The sequence below is a fragment of the Pristiophorus japonicus genome, chromosome 3 (assembly GCF_044704955.1).
Source record: "Pristiophorus japonicus isolate sPriJap1 chromosome 3, sPriJap1.hap1, whole genome shotgun sequence".
Lineage (NCBI taxonomy): Eukaryota > Metazoa > Chordata > Chondrichthyes > Pristiophoridae > Pristiophorus > Pristiophorus japonicus.
Window position 1 is genome coordinate 151,839,378 of NC_091979.1, and position 21,011 is coordinate 151,860,388.

The 21,011-nt window shown below is 46.5% G+C and overlaps 1 protein-coding gene across 2 annotated transcripts in view; it reads right to left on the minus strand.

Moving 5' to 3' along the window:
• Positions 1-21,011, minus strand: part of hecw2a (HECT, C2 and WW domain containing E3 ubiquitin protein ligase 2a) — a 599,390-nt gene that overhangs the window by 489,308 nt on the left and 89,071 nt on the right. The window contains exon 1 of one of the 2 annotated variants that reach the window (XM_070875901.1): positions 16,103-16,175. The exons of the other annotated variant lie outside the window; for it this stretch is intronic. The gene's annotated coding sequence lies outside the window, so the exon portion shown is untranslated. Of the gene's footprint in view, positions 1-16,102; positions 16,176-21,011 lie in introns of those variants that run through there. 2 annotated transcript variants of the gene reach the window in all.

Genomic DNA, 21,011 nt, shown 5'->3' on the forward strand with positions numbered 1-21,011 from the left:
ACGGTAGGCATAAACACTCAGAGGCTCGGTGCTCGAGTTTTGCTGCCTTCCTGAAGTTTGCTTTATACAGCTGGGCCTTGCCAGCTCCGAGTCCTACTACACACCTAGTCCACACAGACCTGCCCATGTTTTCACTGTTGGAATTAGCAATGATATGAGTGAGATAAACAAGTCCTAGGTTGTACATATATTATAAATGAGTTTTTCTGTATCCCGAAACCAAGGAACACCTGGATCAGGCTCCCAAGGCCAGCTGGAGAAAGATCAAGCCCGACCAGAGACAGTGTTGGCAATGCTCAGCATCACACTGCAAGACACAGAACAAAATCAAAATCACATTTTGGTTCTTGGATAAAAAAATTTAAACTGGTTAACTGGCATTGCCTGGAGCATGTACCCAACCGCTATGTGTTGACAATTTGTTTAAGCTGGAAGGAGAGCTGACATCGAAACAGTGCCTGGGATAAATGAAAATAATACATCTTTCCTTATAAGGAGGGTTTAGCACAACTACTGTCTTATAACGACCCACAAACATGTCTCCCAGCCATCAAATTGGATATCTGACCTCTGCCAACCCCTAAACAAGAGCCATAAGCAAACATCAAATTGAATTTGGAATTTAAAGCTGACTGATCAATCCAAGAAAGCAGAGAAAAAAACGCATTGGGTCCCAACTGCGTAGATGCAGCTCTTAGCTTTCCACTCAATCCACATCATCTAAAATTTATGAAAAAGCATTTCATAGTGATCATGTGACTGTAAGAAAGAGAGAGAGAATTTTTTGAACCATTGCAGATTTAAGGACAGCCAGAGCCAAATTAAAAAGCCTTGTTTGTTTGGTTTTGTACGAGGTACCTTTAATAATTGTTAGTTAGATTTCCCAATTGCACATGACAGTCAGCCACCTCATTTGTTCCTGTGTTAGCACCTTGCAAGATTAGTATTTATCTTTAATTATAGGGACCGATAATACCCTCCTATCGCAGTGTCTTCGGTTGATGCGTACGTTGAGGGTGGCTGACTTTATGGTTAGTTTATCTGCACAAAATTGTACCACCCTCAGCACACAGCACATGATGTGCTGGGAAAGCCCCAGGGTCAAGAAGCAGATCAGAACATAAGAAATATGTTATCTCCAACAGTGCAGCGCTCCCTCAGAACAGCACTGGAGTGCCAACTTAGACTTTTTTGTGCTCCTGGAACATAAGAACATAATAAATAGGAGCAGGAGTGGGCCATTTGGCCCCTCAAGCCTGCTCCGCCATTCAATAAGATCATAGCTGATCTGATCATAGACTCAGCTCCACTTCCCTACCCACTCCCCATAATCCTTCACTCCCTTATCATTCAAAAATCTGTCTATCTCCACCTTAAATATATTCAATGACCCAGCCTCCATAGCTCTCTGGGGCAGAGAATTCCACAGATTTTCAACCTCTGAGAAAAGGAATTCCTCCTCATCTCAGTTTTAAATGAGCAACCACTTATTCTGAGACTATGCCCCCAGTTCTACATTCTGTCACGAGGGGAAACATCCTCTCTGCATCTACCATGTGGAGCTCCCTCAGTATCTTATATGTTTCAATAAGATCACCTCTCATTCTTCTAAACTCCAATCAGTATAGACCCAACCTGCTCAACCTTTCTTCAGAAGTCAACCCCTTCATCTCAGGAATCAACCTAGTGAACCTTCTCTGAACTGCCTCCAATGCAAGTGTTTCACTTCTTAAATAAGGAGACCAAAGGTGTGGTCTCACCAATATCCTGTACAGTTGTAGCAGGACTTCCCTGCTTTTATATTCCATCAGCTTTGCAATAAAGGCCAACATTCCATTTGCCTTCCTGATTACTTGCTGTACCTGAATAGTAACATTTTGTGTTTCATGCACAAGAACCCCTAAGTTCCTCTGTACTGCAGCATTTTGTAATCTCTCTCCATTTAAATAATAATTTGCTTTTTTATTTTTCCTGCCAAAGTGGATAACCTCACACTTTCCCATATTATACTCCATCTGCCAAATGTTTGCCCACTCACTTAGCCTGTCTATATCCCTTTGCAGATTCTTTGTGTCCTCCTCAAAACTTGCTTCCCACCCATCTTTGTATCATCAGTAAACTTGGCTACATTACACTCAGTCCCTTCATCCAAGTCATTAATATAGATTGTAAATAGTTGAGGCTCGAGCACCGATCCCTGTGGCACCCTACTAGTTGCCGTTTGCCAATTAGAAAATTACCCGTTTATCCCGACTCTCTGTTTTCTGTTAGTTAGCCAATCCTCTATCCATGCTAATATATCACCCCAACTCCATTAACTCTTATCTTGTGCAGCAGCCTTTAAAGGGTTGTCCTGTCCTGAAGGAGGGGGAGAGGATTAATGGATAAAGCAAGCTTCTGCAGCAGACAGCTCCATCCAAGTGGGTTTGGATGAGCTGATGGGGGAGATCCTGTGAAGAAGAGTGAACCTTTTTAAAGCTCAGAACAATCCTCCAGCAAAGGGCAGCCTAAAAGCCGAAACACTGAGTGCTCTCTCACCTGTGCACCGAACCTGGAAGCAAACTTGCTGGTTTCAAAAAGGTTGGCAAGTTAAGTTTTGGTCACATTTATATAATTTTATGATACTGCCTTGCAAGGCATCTTAACAGCACTTCAATTTAAGTTTGAGCAATATCACAAAAGGAGAATGATCATCACTGTACTTTCGAAAAATACTATGCTTTACCAAGGCACTGCCATGTCAGTGCCCTATGGCCAATACACATGACGAGCTACAAAAACCAAGCAGCCCGTTAACACAAGGTACCTGCATAGAAACATAGAAAATAGGTGCAGGAGTAGGCCATTCGGCCCTTCGAGCCTGCACCACCATTCAATAAGATCATGGCTGATCATTCACCTCAGTACCCCTTTCCTGCTTTCTCTCCATACCCCTTGATCCCTTTAGCCATAAGGGCCAAATTTAACTCCCTCTTGAATATATCTAACGAACTGGCCTCACCAACTTTCTGCGGTAAAGAATTCCACAAGTTAATAACTCTCTGAATGAAGAAGTTTCTCCTCATCTCGGTCCTAAATGGCTTACCCCTTATCCTTAGACTGTGATCCCTGGTTCTGGACTTCCCCAACATCGGGAACATTCTTCCTGCCTCTAACCTATCCAATCCCGTCAGAATTTTATATGTTTCTATGAGATCCCCTCTCATTCTTCTAAACTCCAGTGAATACAGGCCCAGTCGATCCAGTCTCTCCTCATATGTCGATCCTGCCATCCCGGGAATCAGTCTGGTGAACCTTCACTGCATGTTCAGACTCACATAAAGATGGTTGCTGACTGGGTACTTGAATTTCTCTTTCTGACATATGCCCCTTTCCTATTTTGCAGAAGGTACCACACGTAACAGATGGCAGTTCACTTAATATACAACACCTGAACCCTACAAGGAGGAACCCCTGGACATTCTGCGTGTAGAGGCAAGAGCGAGTGGGAAAGAGTGAGATCTTGGTTAGTGTCATCCTTTGTTTTTCATTTTTTATTTCCCCACACACAGAGAAATACTGCAGCATAACACATTGGAGTTTCTTGCCAAGTAAGCTCTGTTTCAAGAGCATCCCGCTACCAGCATTCTATTCTGTAATGGGTTTACAAAACAAGATGGTGGAAAAGCCAGTTCCTCACTGCACCTGTTTGCAAGGTCAGTATACTTAGGATTTGATTGTCTATACAGAAGTTAGATCACCGCAAGTAGCAATAAAAGAATAATCTGTAAATGCAATGAGGCCTATGTATGCCTGTTGTTCTTGGCATTGTATCATATTATGAATAAACGCCTGTGGTGTTGCAGGGCTGTGCGATAGGCATGCAGTAGGCTCATTTACATTTAAAACAAAATTGTTAATGAGGTCCTTCCTCATAAGGCAATCTTGGTACATGAAATACATTGCTGGAGCATATAAAATGGGTGTTGAGTGGATGGCCTTTATACAACCATGTGTGTTCCTGTTCCTTAAAAGGATATCTGTTTGGTAGCTGCATCATGCAACTGCCTATTAAGCCAACAATTTCATGGTGTCCCTTAGGTTTCACTGTTACAGCTATTCATGCTTTCGTAAAGCTTCATCCATCTGCCATCTGTGGATATTAGTCAAGGCCACTGTAATTGATTTCTACCTAAGCAGGCGCTTTTGGGTATCTCTGTCTGGTTGCGGAGAAAGAAGGGCAGGATCACAGGAGGTAGAAATAATGGTGAGGCTATCAGCACTCACCGTTATGAACGTGTAAATCGTGCAACAATCTCCGTCGACCCCACATGCGCAGTTAAATGCCGAAATCTGGAATTTGCTGTCCAAGTTGCCCTGCTCCTCCAGAAGCTTCGCTAGAACAGTATCTCACCGAGAGACTCGGCATTAAAACACATGGAACAGAGTGAAGTTGCTGTACTTATGTAATAGATACACACTAAACTCGCCAGAAAAATTTAGAGCTTGTCCATTCCAGTCTAAGAAAATTTTTAACAGCATGATAAAAGTCTTAATTATTGCCAAACTACCTCTCTGGCACCGAAAGTTAACTTTTAAAGTGTGGAGTCTCATTCCTTCAGATTTTAGTTATTGCTGGAATGTTATTGTTTAAATGTAAACAAAAATATATATTTAACCTTTCTTCTTTGTCTCTTTTATCACTCTTTATTAATCCAATCTCTCTTTCCCTCTCTTTATTTTGTTTTCTGTAGATGATTTTACATTGAATTAACTATTCTAACTTACACTTTTATGTTCAGACTCCACGTGCCTTAGTAAGGATTCTTCAATCTGATTGTTTGAGATAGACTGTTGCCTGCCCTGTTCACACAGGTCCCAGATCCCCTGTAGAGAGCACTGGCCCAAAATGGCTTTCTAATCACACCAAGTTCCGATGCAAATGCTGCTGGAAAGTAGGTGGGCAATGAACGGCCGGCGTGGTTCATTCACTGCTGACTGCAAAGTCCAGCCCCACATCTTGCATATAAGTGGCATATTAAATTTACCTGCAACCCCACCCTAAAAAATATTGGGGCATCACCGTCCTCTTTTGGCTCAAATAACCAACTTAATGGGCTCAATTTTGGCTGCCCGTTTTCTGGCGTATTGCCAGTTATGCCCGTTTTTCTAGGCCAGAAATGCGCCAGAAATATTTTGCCAAAGTTTCCCCAATGTATAATTCAAATTTGGCGCCGAGCAGCATGTGCAGTCGCCTCAGGGGGTGGAGCCTGCTATCTGCGCAGAAAAAATGCTGCTGCACCTTCTGCGCATGCGCAACAAAAAATGAAGTTTTTGACGTTATATCAATAGATGCGCATGCGCAGTACAGCTCCATTTTTAAAGAGCCAGTTGTGTGAGAAGGAGTGCTGTGTGAGAGTATTGGAAAAATCAGATCTGCAGCAATACAGGATACAACCAAGAAATTCTTACAGGATGAAGTGGAGGCACTAGTTACTCTGAGTGAGACTAGATGGCAGGAGTTGGACACCAGCTGACGTCACATAAAAGTTCCATCTAAAGAAATTAAGAAACGCTGGAACCAAGTTGTCGAAGATTACTGCGCAATGTTGACCACTACGAGATCTGGATGCCAGTACAAAAAGAAGTGGCAGGACCTTGGTCAAGTAGTTAGTGGAAATAATATTTTCATTTATTCAACGGAATTGCAATTGTAAATGTGACCAGCTGCACATGTCTCACCTAGCAGAAAGACACCCTCTCTAAAAAGTTGCATTTTCATCTTTGCAGAGGAAGGTAAAAGGGAAAGAACACGAACAGGAGGAGGCCCGGCAAATCTGCAGCCACTGACTGACACCATTGGAAGAGAGGGTCGCTGCTTTGATGGGTCCTGCCTGGAGAAAAGCAACCACCACTGCACAAGCTGGGCCCACACTCAAGAGAGAGAATAAGTCCTGCAAATTCCACAATCTGGCTGTCCTAAATGTTAAGTACTGCATGCGCTAGTCATGCTTTGGTTCCTGGGGACGTCTCCGTCAGCTATGCTTCGGTTGATGCAATGTGCTATCATTTATCGTGGTCCTTCAAATCAGCCTGCTGCCTGTGCTGTGTGAGCCTACTTATGCCATCCACCCTGCTCTCTCTCTGCTGCTAACCATTTGTCTGTGTCCTGCTTTATTTTGCAGAACTAGAGGCCGACCCTGACGATGCAGAAGATGATTCAGACGAGGACGGGCTTGAAGAGAACATCTTCCAATCCCACCCTCTAGACCATGGGGGTGTGGAGGAGGGGGAGGAGATGGAAATGGATGAAGCCCCCACTGTTTTACTGACTTTGGTGGAGGTGAGGTGCCAGCCCCTTCTGTGACTAGTGGTTTGAGAGTGTTGGTGGGACCTTCCATGATTTCCTAACGTCCAAGGCTGCGGATCCCAGTGGTGGGGTGGAACGAGGCACACCCAGGGCCCCACCTTCCGCGGTTAGTGAACCGCTCAACTGCGCTCTCCTGACGTGCAGGATCTAACAGATGTGGTTCAGATAATGGCAATGAGTGGGGAGAGCATTGACCTTACACGATCAGTGGGGTAGGTGATGAGGTAGCGGGACTGTCGGGAGAAGTAACAGCAATCTCATGAGAAATGGGAACGCTGTCCGGGACCATGAGTGAGGGAATATCTCAGTCAGCTGAAACCATGCCAGTGAACATGAGGGAGAGAATGTCACAGGTAGTTGATGCGCTGTCAGTGAACATCAGGGAGGGAATGTCAGAGATGGTGGAAACACTATCACTGAACATGAGGGAGGGAGTGTTGCAGGTCGTTGAGACACTGTTAGGGTGCATGAGGTGCGGCATGTTGAAATTAGCTGCTGCAATAAGGGAACATCCCCAGACCTCGCGCCCTTGACTGTCAACTGTCACTCCCACTCCAAACCCCACACCAGCTTTTAAAGAGCCCCAAGCTGGGCCCTCCACATTGCTGCCTGCACCCCCCCGCCCCCAACCCCGCCACCAGGTGCGTACTACCTGAGATCTTAGAAAGAATAAGCTTGGTACCAACCCCAGAAACACTGTGCCACCACCTGCGGGCAGGGGTGGTGGAGTCACCAAGAACAAGCACGGCGGGCGGTCTGAGAATAAGGTGGAGGAGAGATGGGTGCAGCCTTTCTTTGCTGCTGTTGTTGTTATTATTAGTGTTACTGTTGTAACTGTTATTCTCAAATTAAAAGATTTTTGTAAGTTATGTAAATTTACAAGTTTAAAAGTTAGTAAGTGATCCTAAAGTTTGTAAGTGATCGTAACTGAAAACTTTAAAGTTTAATACAAGAATAATTTTATTAAAGTTAAGTTAATACAAAGAACTGTGCTAAACTTTTGAATAAAATATATTTTACATTAAATCTGAATTATTTTTATTATTTGTTCCATTTTTAGCACAACTTTTGCAGTAAACAAGAATAATTTCCATCATTTGTTCCATTAAAACAACACAGCATTACAGAACAGATCCAAACAGTAACATGGTCCACTTGGAATAGTTGTCACTGAGCCTTCAGGCAGCAAAGCGTTCACGGATAAGCTGCTGGCACAAGGCTCAAGCAATCGTTAAAGGGGCACAATGCACTGCTCTCCTCAGCCGTCGTTCTTCGGGTTCAGGTACTTGCATGGCTTCCTCATCCTCGTCCTCCTCCTCCTGCTTGTCATCTGCATCTTCCACATCATTATCATCAGCCACTCTCACCGCAGGTGGGTCTTCTCCGACCAGCTGCTACTGCCTCATGATGGCTAAGTTATATAGCACGCATCAAACAGTGAACTGACCGACAATCTCAGGGGAGCAAAGCAAGTAGCCTCCGGAATGGTCCAGGCATTGGAAATGCTGTTTTAAGATGCCAATGGTGATAAGCTCATAAGAAAGGATGAAACTGACTACTGTGAGCAATGAGTAAGTGTAACCTTAGCTCCTTTAATAACATTCCAGGCGCAGGTACCGCGTGGGTGGCCTGCTTATATACAGTGCTCCCAAGAGATGCTGGGATCCCTTGAGACTCCAACAGGTAGGCCCTCTGCTGGTGGTGTTATACAGGTTGCCAAGGGTTAAATACATAACATCACTCCCTCGTAAAGTCAATAGCACACTTATTTACAGGATGAGACAATCTGGGGCTTTTTTGCTCCCTTGTCGATCGTCTCGGTACAAGTTGGTTAGTTCTTCACTGGGCTGCTGGGCAGCCAGCCTTGCAAGGCTGCTGGAGATGGTGAGTTCTGCTTCGTGGTCAACCATGATGTCGGTTGCCACTTGTGTGTGTGTTGGAGGGTCGAAGTTGGTGGTGTCATCTTCGGGTTGTTCGTAGCTGTTAGTGAACCGCAATTTGATTTGGTCCAAATGCTTTCTGCACCTTAGTCCATTGGCCAATTTGACCTGAAACACCCTATTCCCTTCTTTGGCTATGACCGTGCCAGCGAGCCATTTGGGACCATGTCCATAATTGAGCACAAACAGAGGATCATTGACCTCAATAGCGCGTGACAAATTTGCGCGGTCATGGTACATACTTTGTTGAAGCCGCCTGCCCTTTACGTGATCATGGAGATCAGGGTGGACAAGAGAGAGCCTTGATTTGAGCGCCCTTTTCATGAGCAGCTCGGCTGGGGGAACCCCGGTGAGTGAGTGGGGTCTGGTGCGGTAGCTGAGCAGCACTCGGGACAGCCAGGTCTGCAGGGAGTCTTCCGACATGCGTTTCAAGCTTTGCTTGATGGTCTGAACTGCCCGTTCTGCCTGGCCGTTGGATGCGGGCTTGAATAGGGCACATGTGACGTGCTTGATCCCATTGCGGGTTATGAATTTCTTGAATTCAGCACTAGTGAAACACGGCCCATTGTCGCTGACTAGGACATCAGGCAGGCCATGTGTGGCAAATATGGTTCGTACGCATTCGATGGTGGCAGTCGACGTGCTTAGACATTATTACACATTCAATCAATTTTGAGTAAGCATCCATGACAACCAGGAACATTTTGCCTAGAAATGGGCCCGCATAGTCAACGTAGATCCTTGACTACGGTTTGGAGGGCCACGACCACAAACTTAGCGGTGCCTCTCTGGGTACATTGCTCAGTTGAGAGTATGTGTTGCGCTGGCGCACATATGACTTTAAATCTGAGTCGATGCCGGGCCACCATACATGGGATCTGGCTATGGCTTTCATCATTACAATGCCTGGGTGGGTGCTGTGTAGGTCACAAATGAACGTTTCTCTGCCTTTCTTGGGCAAGACCACGTGATTACCCCACAACAGACAGTCCGCCTGCAAGGACATTTCGTCTTTGCGCTTATGGAGCGGCTTAATCGCTTCCTGCATCTCTGGGATGCTGGACCGGCTCCCGTGGAGGACACAATTTTTTTTACCAAGGACAGTAAAGGATCCTGGCTGGTCCAGGTCCTGATCTGGCGGGCCGTAACTGGTGACTTTTCATTTTCGAATGCATCCATTACCATGAGCAAGTCTGCAGACTGTGCCACTTCCACCCCGGTGGTGGGCAATGGTAGCCGACTGAGAGCATCAGTGCAGTTCTCTGTGCCTGGTCTGTGGCGGATTACATAGTTGTATGCCGACAGCGTGAGCGCCCATCTTTGGATGCGGGCAAAGGCATTGGTGTTAATCCCTTTGCTCTCTGAGAACAGCGATATGAGCGGCTTATGATCAGTTTCAAGCTCAAACTTGAGGCCACGCAAATACTGGTGCATTTTTTTCACCCCGTAAACGCACACCAGAGCCTCTTTTTCAATCATGCCGTAGGCCCTTTCGGTCTTGGATAGACTCCTGGATGCATAGGCGACCGGTTGTAAAATCCCCGATTCGTTAGCCTATTCTAACACACACCAGATCCCGTAAGACGACATATCGCAAGCTAGCACTAATCATTTACATGGGTTAAACAGAACAAGCAGTTTGTTTGAACACAACAGATTTCTGGCTTTCTCAAAGGCAGCCTCTTGTGAATTCCCACATACTCAGTCGTCTCCCTTGCGCAGTAGCACATGTAGGGGTTCTAGCAAGGTGCTTAACCTGGGTAGGAAATTACCGAAATAGGTGAGGAGTCCCAGGAACGACCGCAACTCCGTCACGTTCTGTGGTCTCGGTGCGTTCTTGATGGCCTCCGTCTTGACATCGGTGGGTCTGATGCCATTTGCTGCGATTCTTCTTCCAAGAACTCGACCTCCGGCGCCAGGAAAACACACTTCGAGCATTTCAACCCGAGTCCCACGCGATCCAACCGACTGAGAACTTCTTCCAATGCTTAATGGTGTCCCGACCTGTAACCAGTATGTCGTCCTGGAAAACCACGGTACGAGGAACCGACTTTAGCAGGCTCTCCATGTTCCGTTGGAAGATTGCCGCGGCCGACCGAATCCCGGACGGGCATCTGTTATAGATAAACAGACCTTTGTGCATGTTGATGCAGGTGAGGTTTTTCCAAGATTCCTCCAGCTTCTGCATCATGTAGGCCGAGATCAGGTCCAACTTGGTGAACGTCTTCCCTCCAGCCAGGGTCGCAAATAATTCATCTGCCTTGGGTAGCGGGTACTGGTCCTGTAGCGAAAAACGGTTAATCGTTACTTCATAGTCCCCACAAATTCTGACCGTGTCGTCACCTTTAAGTACCGGAACAATCGGACTGGCCCACTCATTGAATTCCACCGGCGCGATGATGCCTTCTCGCTGGAGCCTGTCCAGCTCAAATTCCACTTTCTCTCGCATCATATACGGTACCGCCCGTGCCTTGTGGTGGATGGGTCGCGTACCAGGAACCAAATGGATTTGCACTTTCGCCCCCGAGAAGCTTCCAATGCCTGGCTCGAACAATGATGGAAATCTGCTCAGAACCTGGGCACGAGGTGTCGTCGATGGACAAAAGTGCTCGGCTGTCGTTCCAGTTCCAGCGGATTTTTCTCAGCCAGCTTCTGCCAGTGTGGGGCCATCCCCTGGCACAATCCATAGTGGGAGTTCATGCACTGTTCTATCATAGGAGGCTTTGATTTCTGCACTGCCAATTCGAGGGATCACAGTTCCTTGGTGTAAGTCCTTAGTTTGGTGTGAATGGGGCTGAGCTTGAGCCTGTGTGCCTTGTTGCACCACAGCCTGTCGAAGGCCTTTTTGCTCATTATGGACTGACTCGCACCCGAATCCAGTTCCATGGATACTGGAATTCCGTTCAGTTCAACTTTTAACATTGGTGGACATTTCGTGGTGAAGGTGTGTACCATGTACACTTCTGCCTCCTCGGTTCGAGTCTCCAATTCAGCCTGATCCACCGTGGATCGATCTTCCTCTGCAACGTGGTGGTTTGTAGGGTTTGCAGCTCACCTGCACATTCGCTGGAGGTGTCCCATTGTTCTGCAGCCGTTGCATGCATAGTGCTTGAAGCAGCATTGATGGGCCCGATGATCACCTCCACAATGCCAACAAGATGTTAACTGTCTCGCATTAACGGTTGATGGCAGACTCTGGGTCATCTGAGGTCGTGCAGCAGCCGGCGTGTACATTCTGCCCTGTATATTCCTGCTCGAAAACAACGTTACTTTGTGCACAGTACTGGTCACAACCTCTTTATGCTGCAAAATGTGTTTGGTGTTGTCGCTGGTGGACATAAATGCCTGGGCTATCGTTATGGCTTTGCTCAGATTCGGTGTTTCAACAGTCAATAGTTTGCGAAGGATTACCTCATGGCCAATGCCAAGCACAAAAAAGTCTCAGCATTTGTTCTAGGAATCCATCAAATTCGCAATGTCTTGCGAGGTGCCTTAGTTCGGTGACGTAGCTCGCCATTTCCTGGCCCTCCGACCGTTGACACGTGTAGAACCGATACCTCGCCATCAAAGCCCTTTCCTTAGGATTTAGGTGCACCCGGACCAACGTACACAATTCTTCACAGGATTTGGTTGTTGATTTTACCGGAGCTAGAAGATTCTTCATGAGGCCATAGGTTGTTGCCCCACAGACGGTAAGGAGGATCGCCCTTTGTTTGGCAGCGTTGTCGTCCCCTTCCAGCTTGTTGGCCACGAAGTTTTGGTCGAGTCTCTCCACGAAGACCTCCCAATCGTCCCCTTCTGAGAATTTCTCCAGGATACCAACTGTTCTTTGCATTTTCGCGTGGTTGTTCGTTACCTTGTCGCCAATTATTACGCTCATAATAAAGGATGAAACTGAGTACTGTGAGCAATGAGTAAGTGTGATCTTAGCTCCTTTAATAAGACTCCAGAGTGCAGATACTACGTGGGTGGCCTGCTTATATACAGTGCTCCCAAGGGATGCTGGGATCCCTTGGGACTCCAACAGATAGGCCCTCTGGTGGTGGTGCGATACAGGTTGCCAAGGGTTAAATACATAACAAATGGTCCTCTCTATGATGCTGCATGTTGCAATGTGCGATATGTTGTATTCCCGGTCAGCTTTGGTCCAGGTTACGCGTAGGGGACGTCATGAGCCAGGTGGCGAGGCCATACCCTTTATCTCCCAGTATCTCTGACCTTCTGGCTGCCGCTGAAACATGTCAGATATAACGTTGTTGAGTAGGATGAACGCATCATGGGTGCGCCCAGGGTATCTTGCATCGACTGGCATGATATGATGCAGGTCGTCGCACACGAGCTGCACATTAATGGAGTGGAGGCCTTTTCTGTTCCTGTACATCTCGGAATCCTCCAAAGGTGCTTGCAAGGCGATGTGGGTACAATCAATGCAGTCCTCTACCTTCGGGAAGCCAGCAATCCTGGAGAAGCCCACACAGCCCTATCACGCATTGCTTGGACGGTCATGGGGAACTTTATATAGTTATTCGTCCATGCATATACTGCAGCTGTCATCTGGCGAATGCAGACATGTGTTGCATGTTGAGAGATGGCACACACATCCCCAGTTGTAACTTAAGAACATAAGAATTAGGAACAGGAGTAGGCCATCTAGCCCCTCGAGCCTGCTCCGCCATTCAACAAGATCATGGCTGATCTGGCCATGGACTCAGCTCCACTTACCCGCCCGCTCCCCATAACCCTTAATTCCCTTATTGGTTAAAAATCTATCTATCTGTGATTTGAATACATTCAATGAGAGCTAGCCTCAACTGCTTTCTTGGGCAGAGAATTCCACAGATTCACAACCCTCTGGGAGAAGAAATTCCTTCTCAACTCGGTGTTAAATTGACTCCCCCATATTTTGAGGCTGTGCCCCCTAGTTCTAGTCTCCCCGACCAGTGGAAACAAGCTCTCTGCCTCTATCTTGTCTATCCCTTTCATTATTTTAAATGTTTCTATAAGATCACCCCTCATCCTTCTGAACTCCAACGAGTAAAGAAACAGTCTGCTCAATCTATCATCATAAGTTAACCCCCTCATCTCCGGAATCAGCCTAGTGAATCGTCTCTGTACCCACTCCAAAGCTAGTATATCCTTCCTTAAGTAAGGTGACCAAAACTGCACGCAGTACTCCAGGTGCGGCCTTCATCAATACTCTGTACAGTTGCAGCAGGACCTCCCTGCTTTCGTACTCCATCCCTCTCGCAATGAAGGCCAACATTCCATTCGCCTTCCTGATTACCTGCTGCACCTGCAAACTAACTTTTTGGGATTCATGCACAAGGACCCCCAGGTCCCTCTGCACCACAGCATGTTGTAATTTCTCCCCATTCAAATAATATTCGTTTTACTGTTTTTTTTTTCAAGGTGGATGACCTCACATTTTCCAACATTGTATTCCATCTGCTTAACCTATCTAAATCTCTTTGCAGCCTCTCTGTGTCCTCTACACAACCCGCTTTCCCACTAATCTTTGTGTCATCTGCAAATTTTGTCACACTACACTCTGTCCCCTCTTCCAGGTCATCTATGTATATTGTAAACAGTTGTGGTCCCAGCACCGATCCCTGTGGCACACCACTAACCACCGATTTCCAACCCGAAAAGGACCCATTTATCCCGACTCTCTGCTTTCTGTTAGCCAGCCAATTCTCGATCCATGCTAATACATTTCCTCTGACTCCGCGTACCTTTATCTTCTGCAGTAACCTTTTGTGTGGCACCTTATCGAATGCCTTTTGGAAATCTAAATACACCACATCCATCGGTACACCTCTATCCACCATGCTCGTTATATCCTCAAAGAATTCCAGTAAATTAGTTAAACATGATTTCCCTTGGTGTACAACTTAGGTCAGTTTATACATGGGTTACAATGCTGGTTGAATACATGACAGTGTTCTTAGGCACTTGTAGAGATTCCCTGCAGTGGTTTCCTCTTCCCACTTCCTGCGTTTCTCAAATCATCATTTCACCCTCGAACACCGTGCCCTCGGACACACTGATCCTGCTCTTCTTTCAGACATGCCTCAGTAATAGCTATAATATCATACGTCCAAGTGTCAATCTGTGCTCTCTGCTCATCTGTTTCCGATACGACCCTCAGCGGATCCGATCTCCCTCTTGAAACAATCCGGAGGCATAGAATGAAAGTGCAGCTGTAACCTTCACTTCAATGGACAAAGCAGTCCTCTTGACGCTTCTCGGTTGCAGGTCTGCTTTCACCAACTCACAGATCTCAGTTACAACTTCTTTGTGGAAACGCAGTCTTCTGACACAGTCCACATCACTCAGGTGCAGGTACGAATGCCTGTCTCGATATACCAGAGGTGGGTATGGTCTCCTGACCAGCACCCTATGGGTTCCGATGTTCCTCATGCGATGACATTGAATCCATTGTCTCCTACTTAGCACCATCATGCAAAAGGCTCACAGGTATGGCATTGTCAGTATTGCCCCCATGGTTAAATTTTACTTTTGCAAGAAGCTCAAAATGGCAGGAAGACAGGCAGGACAAGTTGTTTGTTCTCTTTCCCCAAGGTCTGTATGGATGGACCACACCCAGGTCTTGTGACTTCTCCTCCCTCTTCCCGTGCCCCCCCCCCCCACCCCCCGCCACAAGCTAATTGCAGTTTTGTAACTTCTCCCCTCCCCAAAACTTTTTGCAGTCTCGTGCATAGTGCAGCAGCCTTCCAATCACCACCACCCTCCCCGGGCTCAATGCAGCAGCCTTCCGATCACCACCTCCCTCCCCGGGCTCAATGCAGAAGCCTTGCGATCACCACCTCCCTCCCCGGGCTCAATGCAGAAGCCTTGCGATCACCACCTCCCTCCCCGGGCTCAATGCAGAAGCCTTTCGATCACCACCTCCCTCCCCGGGCTCAATGCAGAAGCCTTGCGATCACCACCTCCCTCCCCGGGCTCAATGCAGAAGCCTTCCGATCACTACCTCTTTTCCCCCCAGCCCCCCCGGGCTTGTTTTCCAGCCGAGCTCCGAGCCCCGGTGCGGGGCTGATTCTGACAGCTGACGCTTCAAACCCCCTCCAGCCCTGTTTGAAAACATTCGATGGTGGCGTGAGTTAAAAAAAATGAAAACTTCAGAAATCCAAGAAACTTCCATGGACTCCGTTGAAAGGTAAAAAAAAGTTGAACTTTATTATAGATATTTCAAGTGCTTGAGATTCCCTCCAAAACCTTCGATGAAAAACAATGGCGTCTTTCAGTGCCGATTTCTCAATGTGCGCTGCTTTCTGTTAACTCAGCCGATGGTTTTTCGAGAGTGGCCAGATACGCTGATCCAGGATAAAAAAAATTTTGGGCAAACTGCAAAAAAATGCTGAAAACTGGCGCAGACATGAGGGAATGCACATGATGTCAAAAAAACCTAACACAGAAAAATCATAACTGAAGCAGTTACGCTGGCGCAGATTCCAGAGGGAAACTTTGAATTAAATAATTACACCAGAAAAAATGGCAGCACCAAGAAAAGGGCACAAATGACCCAGGAAAATTGAGCCCAAAAATGGAGTTGCTAAAATATAAATCAGCAAAGATCCCAGAGAAGCACAATAGACGTACTAAAAAGACTGCTAGAATGTAACTGTGCAGGTCACAATGAGGGACTGCAGTTTACAGAATTGTTACTGCTTTCATGTCAGCCTGATGGACAATTCCCAGAATGCAACTTAAATCTGTCATTTGCACCTTAATCTAGTAGAGTACTTGCATTACGGGCTCAATTTTGGTCGAGCCCGTTTTTCAGCGTACTTACCCAAGTTGTGCCGCTTAAGTACGTCCAGAGATGCTCCGGAAAAAAGTGTTCCAACTTTGGCCGCTGTTTGGACTCTTTACTGCAGCCGTGCAGCGTGGCCAGTCGACTCAGGGGGGTGGAGTCTCTGTTTTGCACTAGAAAATGTGCAGGGACGTCTACACATGCGCAGTGGGGAATAGTGATGGCCGCGCATGTGCACCCACAAGTACCAAGTGGTCAAACAATGGAGGAGGCAAGATTTCGAGATGTGAGAGCTGGGCCTCAAAGAATCAAGGAAGCTGGAATGGACACATGGGAACAAGACCTTGATCAGAGTAGGTTTCAACCATGGGTCAAACAGCATGGAATTTATTTCAGTGTGTGTTGCGTGAATAGATTGGAGAAAGAAAAATGAGCATCATACAAGCCATACACTCCTAGTACCTCTGTCTGCTTTCAACTTTGCAAAGCAGAATCAGGTCGACTATGTTTTTGTTGTTACTTTGTTTCCTGGAGAGTTTTGTAAAAACCCGGGATTTTTTTTTAATGCACTGCGTTACTCAGCTCAGCTGAGACTGTTTGTTGGCTGGAACTTCTGAAGAAAAAAAGAAAGAAAAAAAAGATTTGACTTTGAAGAAAACTGTTTTCTTATGCAAGACAGTTTGTGGCATCATTCTGTCAGACTAATTCTAACCTCCTAACTGAACAGTTGTTGAGTGATTTGCTTTGTGCGTTAAATGTTCCTTTTTCAGCCTCTCCGTTGATTTGCAGCCTCTCCGTTGAATCCCGATGCCGGCCAGTTCACTCCCTCCCGCCCCTAGCCCAGGCCGAGTGGCCTCCCGCACCGGCCCACCGCCTTCCCGGGCCGAGTGCAGAAAGGTGAATTGCAATTTTATGATGAAGGTAGGACTTCAAATTTTTATTTCTTATAGAATTGTTAGTAGTTTTTCTTTGCAAACATTGCTAAGGGTAAGGCTTGGTTGGTTCAGGTCCTCTCTGCTTCCCGCCCTTATCCCAGGCCGAAAAGCCTCCGATGTACGGAAGGGAGCGGGAAGATCAAGAGGCCCATAAAAAGGGCATGGCAGTCGGCAGAGCCACAGGAGTGGGAGCAGTAAGATCGAGGCGCCAATAAAAAGGGCGTGGCAGTCGGAGGAGCCCCAGGAGCGGGAGCAGTAAGATCGAGGCGCCAATAAAAAGGGTGTGGCAGTCGGAGGAGCCCCAGGAGCGGGAGCAGTAAGATCGAGGCGCCAATAAAAAGGGCGTGGCAGTCGGAGGAGCCCCAGGAGCGGGAGCAGTAAGATCGAGGCGCCAATAAAAAGGGCGTGGCAGTCGGAGGAGCCCCAGGAGCGGGAGCGGGAGCAGTAAGATCGAGGCGCCAATAAAAAGGGCGTGGCAGTCGGAGGAGCCACCTGGTGCAGGGACAAAAAGTTTAAAAAAATCAAAATCGAAGTGTGACATCACAGCCAAGCGGGTAAGTGATTGGCTGGTGGATTGGTGAGTACTTTTCTTTTTCTTTTCAGTAGGAAACCTTTGGAATTATTGTAAGTAGCATCTGCCAGTAAACTTAAGTGATCTTTATTATCTAAGGAGAGCCAGTTAATTAAATCGGCTGTTTGCTGAGTAGCGGCTGGGTGTGTTATGTTAAGGTTTAGAACCTAGTTCTTCTCGATAGTTGCGAGTGTAACTGGAGGGATGGCAGGGCATTTCGGTCCCATGGATTGCACATCCTGTGGCATGTGTGAAGTCCCAGGTGCTTCGCGCAGCCGGAGCGACCATGTATGCAAGAGGTGTCTCCGGCTGCACCAACTTGAGCTCCGTGTTTTGGAGATTGAGCGGCAGCTGGGGTCACTGCGGTGCATCCGCAAGACTGAGAGCAACGTGGCTAGCACGTGTCTAGAGGCGGTCACCCCGCAGCTTAAGGGTGTGCAGGCAGAGAGGGAGTGGGTGACCGCCAGACAGTAGAGGAGGACTGGGCAGGTAGTGCAGGAGTCCAGAGTCCATCTTGCTCTTCAACCAGTACTCTGTTCTGAGTGCTGGTGGGGGCAATAGTAGCGCTGGGGAGTGCAGCCAGAGCTAAGTCCACGGCACCACGGGTGGCTCAGCTGCACAGGGGGGTAAGGAAGAAGAATGGAAGAGCTATAGTGGTAGGGGATTCAATAGTCAGGGGAGCAGACAGGCGTTTCTGCGGCCGCAGACGTGACTCCAGGATGGTACGTTACCTCCCTGGTGCCAGGGTCAAGGATGTCACTGAGCGGCTGCAGGGCATTCTGGGGAGGAGAGGGTGAACAGCCAGAAGTCGTGGTCCACATCGGTACCAATGACATAGGTAGGAAGAGGGATGAGGTCCTGCAGGCAGAGCTTAGGGAGCTTGGAAAGAGATTAAAAAGCAGGACCTCAAAAGGTAGTAATCTCCGGATTACTCCCAGTGACACGAGCTAGTGAGTACAGAAATAAAAGGATACAGCAGATGAATACGTGACTTGAGAGATGGTGCAGGCGGGAGGGCTTTCATTTCCTGAGGCATTGGGACTGCTTCTGGGGGAGGTGCGACCTGTACAAGCTGGACGGTCCAATATCCTCGCGGAGGGGGGTTTGCTAGTGCTATTGGGGAGAGTTTAAACTAGCTTAGCAGGGGGATGGGAACCTGAAAATAGATTCAGTAGGGAGGGGAGTAAAGCTGGAATTAGAAAGCAAAAATAAAGAAAGTGAGTTTGAAGGAGAGAGGAAACAAGCAGGAAAAAAGGGTAAAAACACAAACTTAAAGACACTTTGTCTAAATGCACGTAGCATTTGTAACAAAATAGAGGAGTTAACGGCATAAATTGAGACAAATGGGTATGATCTGATAGCCATTACAGAGACGTGGTTACAACGTGACCAGGACTGGGAATTAAATATTCAGGGGTAATTGACAATCCGTTCGGACAGACCAAAAGGAAAAGGAGGTGGGGTAGCTCTATTAATAAAGGATGGAATCACTGCAAGAAATTATATTGGCTCAAATGATAAGAGTGTTGAAACAGTTTGGGTGCAGATAAGGAACAATAAGGGGAAAAAAATCACTGGTGGGCGTAATCTATAGGCTCCCTAACAGGAGCAACTCTGTTGGTTGGAGCATAAACCAGGAGATAGTGGGGGCTTGTAAAAATGGAACAGCAATAATCATGGGTGATTTTAACCTCCATATTGATTGGACAAATCAAATTGATCAGGGTAGCCTTGAGGAGGCGTTCATAGAGTGCGTAAAGGACGGGGTTCCTTGAGCAGTATGTAACGGAACCAACCAGGCTATCTTAGATCTGGTCCTGTGTAATGAGACAGGATTAATAAACAATCTCCTAGTAAAGGATCCCCTCGGAATGAGTGATCATAGCATGATTGAATTTCAAATTCAGATGGAGGGTGAGAAAGTTGGATCTCTAACCAGCATACTAAGCTTAAATAAAGGAGACTATGAAGGTATGAGGGCAGAGTTGGCTAAAGTGGACTGGGAAAATAGACTAAAATGTCGGACGGTTGATGAACAGTGGTTACATTTGAAGAGATATTTCACAACTGTCAAGAAAAATATATTCCAGTGAGGAGGAAAGGGTGTAAGAGAAAAGATAGCCATCCGTGACTAATTAAAGAAATAAAGTACAGTATCTAAATTAAAAACAAGGGCATACAAAGTGGCCAAAACTAGTGAGAGGACAGAAGACTGGGAAGCTTTTAAAAATCAGCAAAGAACGACTAAAAGAATGATTAAGAAAGGGAAGATAGACTATGACAGTAAACTAGCGCAAAATATAAAAAAAGATAGCAAGAGTTTCTATAGGTATACAAAAAGAAAAAGGGTGGCTAAAGTAAATGTTGGTCCCTTAGAGGACGAGATCGGGGAATTAGTAATGGGGAACATGGAGATGGCAGAAACTCTGAAAAAATATTTTAGATCAGTCTTTACGGTAGAGGACACTAACAATATTCCGACAATGGATAGTCTAGGGACTATAAGTGGGGGGGGGGGGGGGGAACTTAACACAAATGAAGTGGTACTCAGTAAGATAATGGGATGAAAGGCAGATAAATCCCCTGGACCTGATGGCTTGCATCCTAGGGTCTTAAGAGAAGTAGCAGCAGGGATTGTGGATGCATTGGTTGTAATTTACCAAAATTCCCTGGATTCTGGGGAGGTCCCAGCAGATTGGAAAACTGCAAATGTAACACCCCTATTTAAAAAAAGGAGGTAGACAAAAAGCAGGAAACTATAGACGAGTTAGCTTAACATCTGTGGTTGGGAAGATGTTGGAGTCCATTATTAAAGAAGCAGGAGCAGGACATTTGGAAAAGCAAAATTCGGTCAGGCAGAGTCAGCATGGATTTATGAAAGGGAAGTCATGTTTGACAAATGTGCTGGAATTCTTTGAGGATGTACTGAACAGGGTGGATAAAGGGGAATCAGTGGATATGGTGTATTTGGACTTCCAGAAGACATTTGACAAAGTGCCACATAAAAGGTTACTGCACAAGATAAAAGTTCACGGGGTTGGGGGTAATATATTAGCATGGATAGAGGATTGGCTAACTAACAGAAAACAGAGAGTCGGGATAAATGGTTCATTCGCTGGTTGGCAACCAGTAACCAGTGGGGTGCCGCAGGGATCAGTGCTGGGACCCCAACTATTTACAATCTATATCAACGACTTGGAAGAAGGGAATGAGTGTAACGTAGCCAAGTTTGCTGACGATACAAAGATGGGAGGAAAAGCAAAGTATGAGGAGGACACAAAAAATCTGCAAAAGGACATAGACAGGCTAAGTGAGTGGGCAAAAATTTGGCAGATGGAGTATAATGTCAGAAAGTGTGAGGTCATGCACTTTGGCAGAAAAAAAATCAAAGAGCAAGTTATTATTTCAATGGAAAAAGATTGCAAAGTGCCGCAGTACAGCG